General features: G+C 44.2%; 1 protein-coding gene across 6 annotated transcripts in view; it reads left to right on the top strand.

Moving 5' to 3' along the window:
• ADGRB3 (adhesion G protein-coupled receptor B3) overlaps positions 1–16,305 on the top strand; it is a 1,461,501-nt gene that overhangs the window by 1,225,509 nt on the left and 219,687 nt on the right. The window lies entirely within an intron of this gene.

The raw sequence follows: 16,305 nt of genomic DNA, 5'->3' as shown, positions 1-16,305 counted from the left end.
TCCCTGCGTGCATGTATAGGGAGAGACCTGTCAATCATTGGCAGGAGGCGGAAAGATGCCACATGGGATCCACCTGTCCAACTACTCATCCGTGTGGCTCTGTCCCCAGTGGCTTTATAGTGTGTTTTCTCTGAAACGCCGCAGTGTTTCAGCGGGAAACATACTTGCCAGAGATCACACAGTCAATGCCTGACACAGCATGTAACGGGCAGCCTGTATCAGCTGTCAAGTTCACTTTAATATGTTCTTGCTCATTTAATATGTGGTTTTAAGGTCATAGAAAAACCCACTGGGCGTCATTTATCAACTAAGAAAATATGGCCTTGTTGCCAATAGGAACCAAGAACAGAATGTGGTTTTTCTATTCCCAGAGCAAGTGATGAAATTAAGCTAGAACTGCGATTAATTACTGCGAATATCAGGACAGTTTTTCGACAGTTTTGATAAATGATATCCGATACATAAATTGGTTATTTTTGTGTTTTGGTGGATAGGTTTGCCTGACATGTCCTGTAGGATAATATTGGTGGCCATTCTTGAATAATGAAGAATTTATATTTTATTATGTTCAAAACTATGAATTTTTAGCCAAACAAAGCTTGATAAACTTGTACTCAGATTGCTTTTTTTGCTGTGAAATTTGCCTGCTAAAGGTTCTGTGTTCTTAACTTTCCATATATTAACATATTTTATAAGTACCAAAATATGATTTTCATTTTACTTCGATACTGTTATGTGTTTCTGTTCTACATGGACAAATGTTCAAGAGATAATAGGTAATTGTTTGGTGATCTTTTGACAGTGCAGAGCCTGGTTTGTTGATTTGCCGGTCTCGGCGCTCTAGTTATTAAGCCATACAGTAATCGAAGGTAAACTTTCAGAGGACATGTGGCATTGCAATGTTGAGTCTACACAAAACTGTCAGAGCTGAATGTGTTCTAGATGAGTCTTGGTAGAACCCAGAAGAAGTACTGATTAAGAACGATCTGTAATGCATGATATTGTTCATGATTAGTGATGAGGGATAATGTTCGTTGTTATTGGAGCATGCCCGTGTGCTAACCGAGTGTCTTTGGCATGCTCAAAAAATATGTTCGGATAAGGTGTTATCCAGCATGCTCGGGTGCTAACCAAGTGTCTTTGGCATGCTCAAAAAATATGTTCGGATAAGGTGTTATCCAGCATGCTCGGGTGCTAACCAAGTGTCTTCAGCGTGCTCAAAAAATATGTTAGAGCCCCCGCTGCTGTTAGACAGCCAGAACACATGTAGGGATTGTCTAACAAACAGGACATCACTGTATCTGTTGTGGCTGTAGAACAGCCGTGAGACATGCAGCGGCGGAGGCTCGGACATATTTTTCGAAGACACTTGGTTAGCACCCGAGCATCCTGGATAACACCTTATCCGAGCACGTTCACTCATCACCATTTATGATCATTGCAAGGAATGGTTGCTCTACAAGATAGGTAGATATCTAGGCATTCAGTGTAAAATGATGGGAATAGGAATGAAATTTAATGTGCATAGCTGGTAAAATATATTTGGAAGAACTCTTCAGGCAAAGCCGAAACGCTGTATTAGGGCTTATTCACACATCGGTAAAGGGTCAGTATTTTGCAGCAGTGTTTGCATGCAAAAACCGGGAGCAGAACTGACACAAAGAAAAATTGAAAAGATTAACACTAGAGTTGAGCGACTTTTGGTTTTTTAGGGTCGCGTTTCGTTTCGTGAAACCCGACTTTTCCAAAAGTCGGGTCGAGCAAGATCGTCCGATTATAGGGAAAAGTCGGGTTCGTCCCGAAACACGAAACCCAATGTAAGTCAATGGGGAATAAAAGTCGGCAGTGAGAGGAGGACAGGAAACACACCTACAGTGCCCATTTGAATGCCAAAAGCATCAATTCTTCTTACTTAAGCTTGTCAACCTTAATTAACTTCATAATACAAGTTACGCACTGAAAAATGGGGGTTATTTGGCTAAAGTTGTGGGGGGGGAGGGCTGGCTGCAGGTTTTCATGTGCCCTGGGCGAAAGAGCGCCCCTTTAACACATACCACAACTCATCAATGATCATGCTCCGATACGGCAGAGAAATAGCGGTATAGTACAATGAAAAATACTTCACTTTTTACATCTCATGACGAGGCCCATCTATTTCTCCATACAGAATCATTGGTCCCATATAATGTTTGAAACAGTATATGATGAGCTCCACATAATGCTACAGTATATGTTGGTCCCCATGGATGAAGCTCCACTGTCTTATGGGCCCAAATAATGCTCCAAACATAATGGGCCCCATTTCTAATGCTCTAGTGTATAATGGGCCCTGTAAATGCTGCTCCAGTGTCTGATGTCCACCTTTGGAATGTTCCAGTGTATGGTGGGCCCCATCTATCATTCTCAGACGGTGTTAGGCCCAGTATGGATTGCACGTGATTGCACAAAGGTTAGAAAGGGTACCGTATCCCCGGATAACATGTATGGATAGCGTACACATTCAAAATATATGTCTCAGGAGGCAGGCTCAGACGGTGTCAGGCCCAGTATGGATTGCACGTGATTGCACAAAGGTTAGAAAGGGTACCGTATCCCCGGATAACATGTATGGATAGCATACACATTCAAAATATATGTCTCAGGAGGCAGGCTCAGACGGTGTTAGGCCCAGTATGGATTGCACGTGATTGCACAAAGGTTAGAAAGGGTACCGTATCCCCGGATAACATGTATGGATAGCGTACACATTCAAAATATATGTCTCAGGAGGCAGGCTCAGACGGTGTTAGGCCCAGTATGGATTGCACGTGATTGCACAAAGGTTAGAAAGGGTACCGTATCCCCGGATAACATGTATGGATAGCGTACACATTCAAAATATATGTCTCAGGAGGCAGGCTCAGACGGTGTCAGGCCCAGTATGGATTGCACGTGATTGCACAAAGGTTAGAAAGGGTACCGTATCCCCGGATAACATGTATGGATAGCGTACACTTTCAAAATATATGTCTCAGGAGGCAGGCTCAGACGGTGTCAGGCACAGTATGGATTTGACGGCCCAGATTACACAGCGGAGGAGCAGGGAGAAGTAAAGATTGCAAATGCTGGGGCCCTGCCCAAGCAAGGGGGGCCCACTCGTGGCACTGGGCCCCTCATAGTACAGCAGTGTGTCTGACGGCGGGTGTGCACCACCACCGTCAGAGACACTTGATTGCACTATGAGGGACCCTGTGCCAGTGCCCGTGCCCAAGAGTCGGCCTACCCACCTGTCCAGGGCAACGGCACTCGCACGGTGTCGTGCGCTAGGTGGTGACCCCGGCCATGGGGGGGAGGCAGCACAGTTAGGGAGTTTTAGAAAGTGGCATATGTTGATGTTGGACATTCAGCTGATGCAAAAGGCGAAATAGGTTAAGTCCCAGGAAGAGGTGGACCAAAGCAAGCCATTTTTCTGTCACCCTATGTGTCATCAGGGGAAGGTGGGACAAAATCCTTGGAAACCCATGCGTGGTTCATTTTAATGAAGGTTAGATCATCCACATTTTGGGTTGACAGATGGGTCCTTTTTTCTGTCAGGATTGATCCAGCTGCATTGAAGACTCTTTCCGATAGCACACTTGCAGCTGGGCAAGCGAGCTCCTGTAAGGCATATTGTGCCAATTCAGGCCAGGTGTCCAGTTTAGCGGCCCAATAGTCAAAGGGGAATGACCTGTGTGGGAGAACATCGATATGGGAGGAAAAGTAGTTTGTAACCATGGTTGACAACTGCTGTCTCCTGTCACTTTCCATCGATGCAGTATTACCAGTTGTGTGAGCGGTGTTTGAAAAATCAGTCCACAACATTGTCATGAAACCCCTGTCTCCAACGCCACTTCTGCTGTGTGCACCACGAACACCTCTGCCAAGCTGCCCCCGGCCCGTACGGCTCGTATGAGAACCATCACCGCTGCTGTGTGCTGGGAATGCCTCAAGCAACCGATTTACCAGAGTTGCTTGTTTATTAGCCAATATTAGGTCAAGGTTCTCCTGTGGCATGATGTTTTGTAATTTGCCTTTATAGCGTGGATCCAGGATGCTGGCCAACCAGTAGTCGTCATCGTTCATCATTTTGGCAATGCGGGGGTCCCTTTTTAGGATCCGCAAGGCATAATCTGACATGTGGGCCAATGTTCCCAGTGTTAATGATGCACTGCGAGTGCTGGTTGGAGGAGCACTTTCTGGCAAATCCACATCCCTCCAGTCACGCACAAACCCTGTACCAGACCTTGCCACGCCAACATTTTCACTTGCCCCACGAGATGCATCCTCCTCCCCTAAGTAATCATCCCCATCATCATCCTCCTCCTCCTCTTCTTCCTCCATCTCGTCCAGGAGAGGTCCCTGAGCAGACAATGGCTGAATGTCATCAAGGATTCCCTCCTCCTCTTCCTCCTCATCAACATTGGCTGCAGACGCCTGCTCCTTAAGGTGCGTCAAAGTTTGCATGAGCAGACGCATAAGTGGGATGCTCATGCTTAGGATGGCGTCGTCTGCGCTTACCAGCCATGTGCATTCCTCAAAACACTGAAGGACTTTACAGAGGTCTTTCAGCTTCGACCACTGCACACCTGTCAACTCCATGTCTGCTCTCAAAGTGCCTGGCCGTGTATCCTCCCACAAATGCATTATGGCCTGCCTCTGCTCGCACAGCCGCTCCACCATGTGCAGGGTGGAGTTCCACCTTGTTGCAATGTCGATAATGAGGCGGTGGTTGGGAAGGTGGAGCAATCGCTTCAGCTTCTGCATACGAACGGAGTGTACAGGCGACCGGCGGATGTGCGCGCACAGTCTTCGCACCTTCTGGAGCAGGGCTGTTAACTCCGGATAATTTTTGAGGAAGCACTGCACCACCAGGTTCAAGGTGTGAGCCAAGCAAGGTATGTGGCTGAGTTTTGAAAGGGCTATGGCTGCCACAAAATTACGGCCGTTATCACTAACTACCTTGCCTGCCTCAAGATGTACACTGCCCAGCCATGACTCAGTTTGTCGCTTCAAGTACTCGGCCAGCACCTCGGCGGTATGTCTGTCGCCCAAACACATCATCTGCAACACAGCCTGCTGACGCTTTCCACTAGCTGCTCGATAGGGGGACACATCGTGTGCAACAGTGGCAGCTGCAGATGGAGTGCTCGTACGACTGCGCTCTGTGGACGAGCTTTCGCTTCTGGAGGAGGAGGAGGAGGAGGAGGAGGGTGGAATGCCTACAGCCAACTGTTTCCTATACCGTGGGCTAGGCAGCACTGTCCCACCACCGCTGTCCCCTGTGGACATTAACCCAGTGCGCAGTGATGGACACGTAACGGCCCTGGCCATGCCGACTGGACCATGCATCAGTTGTGAGGTGCACCTTTCCGCTCACTGACTGCTTGAGTGCATGGACAATGCGGTCTTTCACATGATGGTGGAGGGCTGTGATGGCTTTGCGAGAGAAGAAGTGGCGACTGGGTAGGTCATAGCGTGGTACTGCATAGGCCATGAGTTCGCGGAAAGCTGTGCTTTCCACCAACCGAAAGGGCATCATCTCAAACGAGATTAGTTTGGCAATGTGGGCGTTCAAACCCAGTGTACGCGGATGAGAGACTGAGTACTTTCTTGACCTACTCATAGTGTCTGGGAGGGTGAGCTGGACTTGAGAGCTGCATATGGTGGAAGTAGCGGTGCACAGGGCGGACTGAGAAAGGGTTGATGATGGTGATGGAGTTGGTGTTCTTTCTGATGGCCTAGAATCAGTCTTTCGTTGATATAACAGTGGGATTCCCTGACTGCTGTGGCCTTGCAACGACACCTCAACATTTGCTGCTGTGCTAACCGGTGGGCTTACAGTGGGGAAAACAATGTAGCGTTGATGACTACCTTCGTTGTGATCAGTTGCACATGTGGCACTTGAGGTTTGGTGTTGTGTCCACGCTTGCAAGTGCATGCTGGTTAAATGTCTAAGCATGCAACTGGTATTCAAATTTTTCAGATTTTTCCCTCGGCTAAAGGTCTTTGCGCACTTCTTACAGATAACCTTGGCCTGATCATGAGGATTTTGTTCAAAAAAGTGCCACACTGCACTCTTCCTACTTTGGCAGACATTTTGCGGCCTAGCACGCTGTGATCTTTTGACCCTCTGGACAAGCTGTCCAGCAACTCTTTTGATGTTTGGAACCTGTCTTTGGAGTGCTCCGGGCCTGCCAGATAACAGCTGTTGCGATGTCGATGTCTGCTGTGGATGCTCCTCATCTGAGCTATTGGAAGCAGCACCCTCTTCCCCCAATGGATGCCAATCTGGGTCAACAACTGGGTCATCCATCACCTCCTCTTCTATGTCATGTGCACCTTCCTCTGTGTCACCGTGTATGGTGGTATAGTGTGCGGGAAGGGGCACCTGAGTCTCATCAGGGTCAGAATCTGGCTCTGTACACTGCGAGGACAATGTAGTGCTCTGAGTGAATGTACCAGCAGAATCATCCATCAGCGGCTGTGCATCAGTGCACTCCATGTCAGATTCATCTTGGCCTGGGTAATTCACCATTTCACTTGATAATCCAGGCATGGTATGTGAAAACAGCTCCATGGAGTAATCAGTAGTATGGCCTGCGTCATCCTTCAATCTTGGTTGGGGTGAAGGACACAAGGAAAGGTGTGGTTCATGAACATGAGCCTCCAATGACGACTCAGTGCTTTTACTTTTTACAACTGAAGAAGAGGAGGCGATAGAGCTGGAGGCTGAGTCAGCAATGTAAGACAAAACTTTTTCCTGATGCTCTGGCTTTAAAAGCGGTTTGCCAACTCCTAGAAAACTAAGCGTTCGAGGCCTTATGTAGCCAGACGATGACTCAGGCTCAACACCTCCTGCATTCGGTCCTATTTTGCTCTTGCCACTACCATCAGATCCACCACCAACACCATCATTACCAGCTGCCAACCCCCGCCCAATTCCACGGCCTCTTCCACCAGCCTTCCTCATTTTTGGTAGAAATGTAGACAAAATCCAACAAACTATATAGTATGTAAAACAAGGTGTCTATAGGACAGGGGAGATTTTGAATTTCTGCACACACTTTTGGACACTGGACACTTTTGGATTGTGTGAGGCCCACTGATATCTGAGCGCTATGTGACAGGCTCGATGGCACAGCTGTGACCTAAGTGACTAGAGAATAAGTGAGATTTTGAATCTCTGCACACACTTTTGGACACTGGACACTTTTGGATTGTGTGAGGCCCACTGATATCTGAGCGCTATGTGACAGGCTCGATGGCACAGCTGTGACCTAAGTGACTAGAGGATAAGTGAGATTTTGAATCTCTGCACACACTTTTGGACACTGGACACTTTTGGATTGTGTGAGGCCCAATGAATATCTGAGCGCTATGTGACAGGCTCGATGGCACAGCTGTGACCTAAGTGACTAGAGGATAAGTGAGAGTTTGAATCTCTGCACACACTTTTGGACACTGGACACTTTTGGATTGTGTGAGGCCCAATGAATATCTGAGCGCTATGTGACAGGCTCGATGGCACAGCTGTGACCTAAGTGACTAGAGGATAAGTGAGAGTTTGAATCTCTGCACACACTTTTGGACACTGGACACTTTTGGATTGTGTGAGGCCCAATGAATAACTGAGCGCTATGTGACAGGCTCGATGGCACAGCTGTGACCTAAGTGACTAGAGGATAAGTGAGAGTTTGAATCTCTGCACACACTTTTGGACACTGGACACTTTTGGATTGTGTGAGGCCCAATGAATATCATAGAATCATAGAATCATAGAATCGTAGAGTTGGAAGGGACCTCCTGGGCCATCTGGTCCAACCCCCTGCTCAAAGCAGGATTCGCTAAATCATCCCAGTCAGATGTCTGTCCAGCCTCTGTTTGAAGACTTCCATTGAAGGAGAACTCACCACTTCTCGTGGCAGCCTGTTCCACTCATTGATCACTCTAACTGTCAAAAAGTATTTTCTAATATCTAATCTGTGTCTCCTCCCATTCAGTTTCATCCCATTGCTTCTAGTCTTTCCTTGTGCAAATGAGAATAAAGTTGATCCTTCTACAATGTGGCAGCCCTTTAGATATTTGTAGACAGCTATTAAGTCTCCTCTCAGTCTTCTCTTTTGCAAACTAAACATTCCCAAATCCTGCAACCTTTCCTCATAAGACAGGGTTTGCAGACCGGTCACCATTCTGGTCGCTCTTTTCTGAACTTGCTCCAGTTTGTTGATGTCTTTTTTAAAATGTGGTGCCCAAAACTGGACACAATATTCCAGATGAGGTCTGACCAAAGAGGAGTAGAGGGAAATAATGACTTCACGTGATCTAGACTGTATGCTTCTGTTAATACATCCTAGAATTGCATTTGCCTTTTTTGCTGCTGCATCACACTGTTGACTCATATTCAGTCTGTGATCTATTAGTATACCCAAGTCTTTTTCACATGTGCTGTCACTTAGCCCTATTCCTCCCATTCTATATATGCTTTTTACATTTTTATTGCCCAGATGTAGTACTTTGCATTTCTCCCTGTTAAAAACCATTCTGTTAGTTGCTGCCCACTTCTCCAGTTTATTTAAATCTTTTTGAATCCTCTCTCTCTCTTCTCTAGTATTAGCTATCCCTCCTAGCTTTGTGTCATCAGCAAATTTAATCAGTTTACCCTCAATTCCTTCATCTAAATTGTTGATAAAGATGTTGAACAATACAGGGCCCAGGACAGAGCCCTGTGGTACCCCACTTGAGACATTCTTCCAACTGGATGTGCAGCCATTATCTGAGCGCTATGTGACAGGCTCGATGGCACAGCTGTGACCTAAGTGACTAGAGGATAAGTGAGATTTTGAATCTCTGCACACACTTTTGGACACTAGACACTTTTGGATTGTGTGAGGCCCAATGAATATCTGAGCGCTATGTGACAGGCTCGATGGCACAGCTGTGACCTAAGTGACTAGAGGATAAGTGAGAGTTTGAATCTCTGCACACACTTTTGGACACTGGACACTTTTGGATTGTGTGAGGCCCAATGAATATCTGAGCGCTATGTGACAGGCTCGATGGCACAGCTGTGACCTAAGTGACTAGAGGATAAGTGAGAGTTTGAATCTCTGCACACACTTTTGGACACTGGACACTTTTGGACTGTGTGAGGCCCAATGAATATCTGAGCGCTATGTGACAGGCTCGATGGCACAGCTGTGACCTAAGTGACTAGAGGATAAGTGAGAGTTTGAATCTCTGCACACACTTTTGGACACTGGACACTTTTGGATTGTGTGAGGCCCAATGAATAACTGAGCGCTATGTGACAGGCTCGATGGCACAGCTGTGACCTAAGTGACTAGAGGATAAGTGAGAGTTTGAATCTCTGCACACACTTTTGGACACTGGACACTTTTGGATTGTGTGAGGCCCAATGAATATCTGAGCGCTATGTGACAGGCTCGATGGCACAGCTGTGACCTAAGTGACTAGAGGATAAGTGAGAGTTAGAATCTCTGCACACACTTTTGGACACTGGACACTTTTGGATTGTGTGAGGCCCAATGAATATCTGAGCGCTATGTGACAGGCTCGATGGCACAGCTGTGACCTAAGTGACTAGAGGATAAGTGAGAGATTGAATCTCTGCACACACTTTTGGACACTGGACACTTTTGGATTGTGTGAGGCCCAATGAATATCTGAGCGCTATGTGACAGGCTCGATGGCACAGCTGTGACCTAAGTGACTAGAGGATAAGTGAGAGTTTGAATCTCTGCACACACTTTTGGACACTGGACACTTTTGGATTGTGTGAGGCCCAATGAATATCTGAGCGCTATGTGACAAGCTCGATGGCACAGCTGTGACCAAAGTGACTAGAGGATAAGGGAGATTGGATTGCTTTTAAAAAAGCAGTTTGCGTAGCAGTGGGTAAACAGCAATGCCAGCCTGTCAGGAAGCCTTAGAAGGCAGCCCAACAACCAACACCACTGATACACCACTATATAGCCTCCCCTTGCACTGCACACACAGTGACTGGTGTGTTGTGCAGGCCAAATCGCTAGCAGCAGAAGCAGTTTTTTTTTCTTCTCAGCAGGACAAAAAAAAAAATTTGGATTGCTTTTAAAAAAGCAGTTTGCGGAGCAGTGGGTAAACAGCAATGCAGGAATGTCAGGAAGCCTTAGAAGGCAGCCCAACAACCAACACCACTGATACACCACTATATAGCCTCCCCTTGCACTGCACACACAGTGACTGGTGTGTTGTGCAGGCCAAATCGCTAGCAGCAGAAGCAGTTTTTTGGTCTTCTTCCCTGCCTAACACTCTCCCTACAAAATCAGCAGCAACCTCTTCCTATGCTAAGATCGGCAGAAGTAAGATGGCGGTCGGCGTGCACGCCCTTTTATACCCCCTGTGACGCCCACCAAAGCAAGCCAATCACTTGCATGCCCTTCTGAAAGATGGTGGTGACCCGTGCCTATGTCATCACGTTGCCCACAGTGTCCGTGGATCCTGATTGGCTGAAAAAGAGCGCAAAACAAACTTTTGAAACGCGACTTTGGCGCGTAAGTCGCCGACCTCATCCTAGGGTCGGGTTTCGTTTCATGAAACCCGACTTTGCCAAAAGTCGGCGACTTTTGAATTTTTTCGACCCGTTTCGCTCAACTCTAATTAACACCTGTTTTGGAGACACTACTTGTTTTTGTATAAAAATATTGATGAAATACTGATGTGTGAATATAGCTTTATGCATAGTGCATGGCTTCACTAAATCCTCTGGTCATGAACCAGACCCCTGTCCAAGCACTAGATATAACATGAGATACCGTATATACAGTATATATAAAACCTTTGCCTGGGGAGTGTTCATTTTTTGGGATCAGGAGTGCGTGTATGTATAGCGGATCTCATGATAAATATGTGAAATTAGCTTTAGGTCTTGCAGCGGTTGTAATGACAGAATTCACATAAATGTCCACATTTACGGCACTATTTTATGCCATGCAATCATTTTGACTGGCCATACAAAATAAATTAATGCAAGTCATTTATTCTGTCAGGGAAACTCACACTCCATTTCCAGGAAATGTTTCCATTTATCATCCACAATGTGGTAAAATGGAGTTGACATAATGATTTGATATCATGGAGCCATAACTTCATATATTATATTTATGTATACTTCACAGCACTTACACAGGAAATGAGATACTATCTCTGCAGCGTGTGGCAAAGAGGCTTTGGTTACTATGTTTTAAAACCTCATGTGCACTGATTGTGATGATGATGATGATTATTATTGTATTTATTAAATGTATTTATAGAAAATGGACCAAAGTGAGAGTTTATAATGATAATCATGTTGCAAATAATTTTTTAACAATATATTTATTTTAAAATTATAGAAACTACTTAAAGGGAATCTGTCACCAGTTTTTTTCCATATAATCTGAGAGCAGCACGTTGTAGGCAAAGAGACCCTGATTCCAATGATGTATCACTTAGTTTACTGGATGCAGTAGTTGTGTCACAATCAGAGTTCTTAGATGTACAATGCAGCTGAGCTGAGAAAGCTAACCCCGCCCACATCAGGCTCTGTGTGTACAATGTCTATAGACAGTGAGGTGCTTATCACAGGAGGGGTGTGGTCGGGCAACTTGGCGATAAAACATTCATTGTATATAAACAACTAGCTGAAGAGCCTGGCGCTGCCCGGGCATAGTAACTAACTGTGGTTAGTTATAGAAAATTATAATTATCCTCCATCCCATAGTCCCGTGCCCATATACCCATCATACATATCCACGATCCCATAGGCCCGTGCCCATATACCCATCATACATATCCTCCATCCCATAGTCGAGTGCCCATATACCCATCACACATCCTCCATCCCATAGTCCCATGCCCATATACCCATCACACATCCTCCATCCCATAGTCCCGTGCCATATACATATCCACCATCCCATAGTCCCGTGCCCATATACCCGTCAAACATATGCTCCATCCCATAGTCCCGTGCCCATATACCAATCACACATCCTCCATCCCATAGTCCTGTGCCCATATACATATCAGCCTTCCCATAGTCCCGTGCCCATATACCCGTCAAACATATGCTCCATCCCATAGTCCAGTGCCCATATACCCATCACACATCCTCCATCCCATAGTCCCGTGCCCATATACATATCCCCCATCCCATAGTCCCGTGCCCATATGCCCATCATACATATCCTCCATCCCATAGTCCAGTGCCCATATACCCATCACACATCCTCCATCCCATAGTCCCGTGCCCATATACATATCCGCCATCCCATAGTCCCGTGCCCATATACCCATCAAACATATCCTCCATCCCATAGTCCCGTGCCCATATACCTGTCATATCCTCCATCCCATAGTCAACCACTATGACATCATAATGAGCGGCGGAAGGGCTTGCAACCTTTGATGACATCAGCGTCGCCATGGCAACCATTGTGACATCATAATGAGGGGCGGGGCTTGGTACGCACACACTGCTTCCCCAGTATGCAAATAGGGGCATTGTGACATCACAATGAAGGGCGGGGCTTGGCACGCACACACTTTTTCCCCCAGTATGTAGATAGGGGCAAAATTGTGTGGTGAATTGGAACGCGCGGGATTAAAATTTCACCTCACAACATAGCTTAGGACGCTCTCGGGTCCAGACGTGCGACTGTGCCAAATTTTGTGGCTGTAGCTGTGACGGTGCGGATGCCTATCCCGGACATACAAACATACACACACACACACACACACACATACACACATACATACACACTTTGAGCTTTATATATTAGATAGCACACAGCCTGATAAGTGACACAACATTGAATTCAGTGTTGTAACCCCTACCTCATGATGTCCTCTGATTACATAGAAAAAAACTGCTGACAGCTTCCTTTTAATTTTACATGGCAATACTAGGCATTACAGTAATTTTTACAAGTTTGAGCATTGGGAAGTCCTTACTAAGTGTTTCTATTTATGATATTTTAGTTTTGGGGTACCTTTACTTACATACCTAATGATAATATATTAGCAATATGTGACTATTAAAATTATGGGTGTTGGTAACACATGGTATTATAATAGCAGTACAAGAATGCAATATGAACATGAAAAAAGGTATAGTCATCAGATCAATATCACTAGTCTTAGTACTGTTGCCACATTATTCATTGATGTTTGATTGTAGCAGAATGATAATGAAATGAAAAAAGCTTTGTTGCCAATAGGAACCAATCTCAGTGCTGCATCAATTTATTAAAAGTAACCTTTGTTTTATATATTTTCCATAAATCAATTGTAAACGTGAAAATAAGAAACTGTATAATATATCTTATCAGAGGAAGCTGCTTCTTTCTCCACAAGAACTGGTCATTAATTTTCAAAATTTGCAATTTATAGGTAAAATCTGTGTTCAGTGAGAGCAGATATTCCCTTTACTGAGCTAGATGACAGTTGGTGCTCATAATGTTCTATGGAGAACTTTAACTGTTGTTCAGAAGAACCTGCAGCAGAATATGTGTCTCTAGCTCCTCCCCCTTACCTCTCCATAGAATTTTACAAGCACCAACTGTCTTCTATCTCAGTAATGGGAAAAAGTGTTTTTACTGAATGCAGATTTTGAGGGTTAAGGATTTAGGACTTTTTCTATTGATGAGCTTTTGAAAACACTATTATGTGTGCATTAGATTAATCTAGGTTAATTGGCGGGCATTTGGTTTTCACTCGATAGGTGCTGACATGCAGTCTGTTACGTTAACTACTGGCAATAGGGATGGGCTTAAGGTGTATTATATTTAACTGTTGTCAATGTACACCAATAATACTTGAGTTAAGTGTTGAAATCATAGAACCTTAATGATCAGGAAATTAAGTATAATGTGTTGTTCAGTTGACCAAATGAATAAGATGTAGCATTTTGATATGTGAACTGACCCGTACAACACAAATCATTGCTATGTGCTGACTTCTGTTACAACAATGCTTTAATTGGTGATCATGCTCTGATTCACGGCAGAAAAGACAAACGTAAAGTTACTGTGCTGTGACAAATTCTCTAATTACTGTAAGCTTTTACAGTCAGTGAAATCTGAAATGCACTATTTATATGTGACTATTGTTCGTCCCATTGAGGCAGTGAATTTCATAACATAACATACACTGATACATTTTTGGGTCCATACAAAGCTGCTTTATGGCTGCTGATCAATAATTGTTTACATGTAGGGGCTAACTATAGACTTTATAGCACCTATAAGGGCGAGCCTTATTGGGGACGGGGTAGTGCTGAAAAAAGACCCACTTGAGACTTGTTCCTTGAGACTTTTAATCAACACCAATGTTATATTAATACTATATCGATATTACTTAGACATTTAGCACTTTTATTAAACTATCTTATGCATCATTGTATATTAGTATTATTTGTGTCCTGTCTGGCGGTATTAGCGTGGCATTTTGTGGCACTATTGCTTAGTCACTGTGTTGGTCTTACAGTGTACGTATGTCCGTAGCAGCACAGTATGTCATATATGTAGCGCTACAATATATGGTAATTTGCATTCTGCATAAAGGTACATCACATGGGGAGGGCATCAAAAGAAGATACCGTACAATGCTCTGTATTAAATAGTCTATTACTTATATAGACATGGTGACAGCTACAGATTTTTGCTCAGAATATATAAGGAATGACTGTGACTTTATTGGTTTCATTTGTGGTCAAAGGTAAATGAATAAAAAGTTAATATGTAAAAGGAATACAAAATAGTGTTTATTATAATGAAATGATATAAACTGAAACAGTAAACCCAGACAAGGACAATGAAAAAAAATCCCAAACAAGGGGAACATGAACTCTAAACAAGGTTATACTAAGGCTACCGAGTCACAAAAACTGCAGGCAAATAGCCAACATCAGAAAGGGACAAACCAAAAGATATACCATAAGTTCATATATGCAAATATTTATATTCTAAAGCGCAATAAATGTTGGCACCTCCCTAAATAATAATACACTCTAAAATATACACACAAATGGAATGAAAAGGAGTAGCACAATGAAGAACATGATATGATGCTGGAGGGGTGCAGCAAAGAATAGTAAACAAATACTTTAGCAGGTCACCTTAGAGGTGAAAGGAAAGAAATATTCAGACGCGTTTCACTGGAAATCAGCTTTCTCAGGGATTTGAGGAGAAAAATTGTATCACTGGAAACAAATCGACTTCCTCAGAGATTTGAATACCCTCGAAGAAGCTGCTTTTTTCCAGCGATGCGTGTGGGCTTTTTCTCCCCTACCCCATCTAAGAGCTCTTGCTATGAATTTACTTACTCTGATTTGCTGGACCACCTAGTATTAGGGAACATCATTGTACATTTTACAGTGTTTTATTTGTGAGGGAGGAGCTAGCCTAAATTTGTGGCATTTTATCAAATGTATATGGTACATTTTATATATACGGTGGGGAAAAAAAGTATTTAGTCAGCCACCAATTGTGCAAGTTCTCCCACTTAAAAAGATGAGACAGGTCTGTAATTGACATCATAGGTAGAACACAACTATGAGAGTCAAAATAAGAAAACAAGTCCAGAAAATCACTGTGTCTGATTTGGCAAGATTTACCTATGATGTCAATTACAGGCCTCTCATCTTTTTAAGTGGGAGAACTTGCACAATTGGTGGCTGACTAAATACTTTTTTCCCCACTGATGTGATAAATAAGTGTTAACTTTAAAAAATAATAGTACCTTACATTTTCTAAAATAGGTTCATTAGCTCTTTTTATATACAGTATGTTTCATAATACATTGTCAGATGTAGAAACTAGGAAAGACCTTGATATATCTATGACTGAACTGATACCATACAGATACTGTACAATATCTCTCTGTCTCTCCCTCTCCAACTCCCTCTCTTCTTCTCTTCATCACCCTCTTCCTCTTTCTTTCCTCTCAACTAGAGTTGAGCGACTTTAGTCGGATCGGGTTTCATGACACAAAATTTGTTTCAGATGAAACTGGTCCGACTAGGGCAAAAAAAGTCAGCGTTTCGTCCGAAACCCGACCCCAATGCAAGTCAACGGGGAATAAAAGTCGGCATTGAGCGGATGACATTCATTGGGGTCGGGTTTCGGACTTCAATGGAAGTCTTCAAACAGAGGCTGGACAGACATCTAACTGGGATGATTTAGCGAGTCCTGCTTTGAGCAGGGGGTTGGACCAGATGGCCCAGGAGGTCCCTTCCAACTCTACGATTCT

The sequence above is a fragment of the Dendrobates tinctorius genome, unplaced genomic scaffold, assembly GCF_039654945.1.
Source record: "Dendrobates tinctorius isolate UK_male_01 unplaced genomic scaffold, ASM3965494v1 ptg000024l, whole genome shotgun sequence".
NCBI lineage: Eukaryota > Metazoa > Chordata > Amphibia > Anura > Dendrobatidae > Dendrobates > Dendrobates tinctorius.
The sequence above is the reverse complement of the archived record's forward strand: the minus strand, read 5'-3'. Positions and strand labels throughout refer to the sequence as shown.